The sequence below is a fragment of the Mandrillus leucophaeus genome, unplaced genomic scaffold (assembly GCF_000951045.1).
Source record: "Mandrillus leucophaeus isolate KB7577 unplaced genomic scaffold, Mleu.le_1.0 Scaffold1575, whole genome shotgun sequence".
NCBI lineage: Eukaryota > Metazoa > Chordata > Mammalia > Primates > Cercopithecidae > Mandrillus > Mandrillus leucophaeus.
The window spans coordinates 119,790-123,955 of record NW_012101560.1 but is presented as its reverse complement, the minus strand read 5'-3'; positions in this window follow the sequence as shown (position 1 = coordinate 123,955).

The window sequence follows — 4,166 nt, the reverse complement described above, 5'->3', positions numbered from 1 at the left end:
TCTTGCTCTGTCTTCCAGGCTGGAGTGTAGTGGCACAATCTAGGCTCACTGCAATCTCCACCTCCCAGGTTCAAGCAATTCTCCTGTCTCAGCCTCCCGAGTAGCTGGGACTACAGGCGCATGACAGCACACCCAGCTAATTTTTGTATTTTTAGTAGAGACGAGGTTTCACCATATTGGTCAGGCTGGTCTCGAACTCCTGACCTCAGGTGATCCACCCACCTCAGCCTCCCAAAGTGCTGGGATTATAGGCATGAGACACTGCACCTGGCCACCCTGTCTCTACTAAAAGTATAAAAATTAGCTGGGCATGGTGGAGTGTACCTGTAATCTCAGCTACTTGGGAAACTGAGGCAGGAGAGTCATTTGAACCCAGCAGACAGAGGTTACATTGAGCTGAGATTGCCCCACTGCACTCCAGTGTGGTGATAGAGTGAGACTCCTTCTCAAGGGGGAAAAAAGGAAAAAAAATTGACTCTCATATATGGGTCTTGTCCCCAGGTGGGTTGGTGACTCTCAACCCAAAATTCATTACATCTGTGAGACTGTAACTCTCCTAAAGGGACACAGCCAGCCAGAGAAGACTCATTTTTAAATCCAGTTCACTGTTGAGATCGGGACTGGTGTACTTAGGCCCAACATACAAATTCTCATACCTGGAATCTGGACATGTGTGATATTGTTCATCTCATCCCTGTAGCTTTCTGCAGGTTGGATTGTAACATACATCTCTGCCCAGCTCCTGAGTGTTTTAGCTCTATTTCCTGTGCCCAGCTCACGAATGGGATTCTGATACATCACTGAACCCAGAACCTAGGTGATGTGACTCTTATTTCTTGCCTTGGTGCTGCCCACAGGGGACATTGGGACATATCGCTTGGTCTTGCACGTAAGTAATGTAAGTTTTCTGTCTTGCATTAGTGCTACTCACAGGGGCATTGTGATGTATTGCTGGGCCCCACATCCAGGTTACGTGACTCTTCTGCCTGTGCCCTGTCCACAATGGCCATTGTGACATGTTGCTGCATCCAAAACCTAGATGCTCTACTTCTCCTTCCTGAGCTTTGCCTAAGGGGACTTCGTGAAATATCTATGTGCCCATCACCCCTATGATGTGACTCTCTTCTCCTGAGCAGTCCCTGCTTAAAGAAGGGGTTATGACATATTACTCTGCCCAGCACCTAGCTCATGTTACTCATCTTTTGTTTTTTAGGATTTGTTTGGAAGGAGACTGTGACACATTGGTTGGTCCAACTACTAGGTGACATCACTCTTTTGACTTTGCCCTGCACGCAGAAAGCATTGTGACACATTACTGGACCCAACACCAAAGTGAGTCTCCTGTCTGAACCCTGCCTATAGTAATTTGTAACATATGGCACTGTGACATATCTCTGAGCCCGTCAACTATTTGACAAGTCTGTTCTTTTTTAACCAAGGCTTTACCCATAAGAGAGATTGTGACATAATTCTGAACCCAGAAAATAGGTGATGTTTCTTCTGTTTTTTGCTGGAGCCCCACATTGTGACATATTCCTGGTCCCAACACCTGAGGGAAGGGAATCTCCTGCCTGGGTCTTGCCTATAGGGAGCCTTGTGAAATATTTCTGTGTTCATCACCTTAAAGATGTGACCCACATCTTCTGCCTTGGCCATGTTCACAGAAGGGAGAATAAGTTACTGCTAGGCCCAGCACACAGTTCATGTGATTCTGCATCCTGGTCTCTCTCCAGAGGGGTCATTTTGATATATCTCTAGACCCATCACCTAGATGATGTGACACTCCTCTTCTCCCCGAGACCTATCCGTAGTGGAGATTGTGAAATACAGCCTGACACAGCACCTACATGATAGTACTCTCCCCTCATGCCTGGGTGCTGCCCACAGGGGTCATAGTGACTTATAGCTGGGTACAGTCTTCAGGTGATGTAACTCTCCTCTATTTTTGGGCCCACACACACAGGGCATTGCCACATAGCTCTGCTCCTCTGACTTAGGTGATGTAACTCTCCTGTCTGTTACCTCCTCTTAGGGGATATTTGATATATTGCTGGGGCCAGAACTAAGTGATGTGGCCTTTTCTCTTGCCTGGGCCCTGCATACATGGTGTATGGTGACATTTGTCTAGGTTGAAAACAGAGGTGATGTAACTCTTCTGCATAGCATAGGTCTTGCCAACAAGGGTATTATGACATCATAACATATTGCTCAGCAAGATGATGTGGGTCTTCTGCCTGAATTCAGCCCACAAGCAGTATTGTGAGACATCTCTGAGCACATCCATCATTTGATGTGACTCTTCTCTCTTACCTGGGCTTTGCCCATAAAAAAGATTATAACATGTCCCTGGGCACACCACTTAGGTGATGTGATTCTCCACTTTGGCCTGAGTCATGCCCATGGAAAGAAGAGTAACCTCGTTGACAGCAGCACACAGGTGAGGTGAATCTTCTACCTGATTTCAGCTCATAAAGGTTCTTGTGACACCTCTCTATTCCCAGAATTTAGATGATGTCACTTTCTTCTTCTTCCTGGGACCTGTCCCAAGTGCAGATTTTGGGCCAGGAAATATGTGATGTGACTCTCATCTTATGCCTGGGTCCTGCCCACTAGAGTGATTATGACACATAGCTGGGCCAAGCTTCTAGGTTAAGTGACTCTCCTCTTCTTCCTGAGCCCTATCTACAGGTGGCATTATTAAATATCTCTGGGCACCTATAGAATCTCCATACCCAGAGGGCCCCCCAGGGGACAGCAATGGTTATACTATAATTATAGTGTATGAAGACGTTATTAAAGTCACAAAGGAAGTCCAGGTTGGATTGCAAGTGTTGTTGTTGTGGCCCCACTGGTAGCGACATAGCCATTCAGAAATGTTGGCAGGGACAGTTCTTCAAGGTAGTCCATTTCATGTGGCCTCTGGCAATTTGATGCATAGCCAACATTGATGGAGGTTGGCTTTTGTTGCAGCGGTGGCTACCCAGTTGATGAACTCATTCTCGGCCTCAGACATGATGATCCAGGTACTGATTACTAGCAGACAGGTTATTCTCTGTAGTAACAAAAATGGAGGGGGACATGATATTGTTTTTCGTCTTTAGGAAATTGTACTACCCCTTTATTTTCTGCTCCCATAGCTACAAGGTCACCAGCCATAGGGGTGACCTATGTCACCTATGTGATGGACGCTGTATCCATATTTTGGCTCCAGGATTTAAGTGTCCTGTACTAGTGGATCTGAATCTCCCAGTTATGTGTGTAGCCTCTGTTGAGGCAGAGATTTCCTCAGGGGTTAATTGTTAGTAAGGTACCACTGACAATTGACCAACCCGCATCTGTGGTCTTGTTGCAAAAGAATCTGGAGTGGTATTGTATAAAGTGAACTTTAACTGTCCCCGGTAATCACTATCAATTATACCACCATACATTACAAAGTGTCTAATTGCCAGGCTTGAACGTGATGTAATCTATTCATCCACACTCAAGTTTGCATTTATGGTGGAAATTTTGGCCTGCCGATCTGCCTGCTGATTGAATAGTCTGTCAAGAGAAAGCAGAGATGCATGAGCATCAATATGGAAAACAGTGATAATGGTAGTGTGCACCAGGATTCAGATATTTTCCCAGTAGTGTTTTCTCCAGACCTCTTTATTCCCAATTAACCATTTGTTTCATTGCCATTCGGGCATCTGGGTAGTAAGACCATTTGCTACTGAACAAGAGTCAGTATACAAGTAACAAATCCCTCTGGCCTCCTCCTGAATAGTTTGGAGTACGGCTACTAATTCAGCCAGCTGGCTGCTTCCACCCCTGCCTTCATCAGAAATGTTTATGTTTTTAACAGGATTATAAGCCACAGCCTCCCAGCATTGGGTCCCACCAATGTATTTGGCAGAACCATCAGTAAACCAAGTGTGTTTCTGATACTCTGGGCTTAGTTCTTTAAAGGATTTGCCTCATTGGGCAGGGGAGGTTTCCTTCCATATCTGCAGGACTTGCTCGGTGGTTTCCTGAGTTGGCAGGTTTTTCACATCTTCAGTAAACATGATACCCCTTTTTGTTCCAGCTTAGCATGGTCTTGTACGTACCATTTCCATTGTACGTACCATTTCCATTCACTTTCTTGAGTGTACCCTATCCAATGAGTTTTGAGAGAGCTCATGACT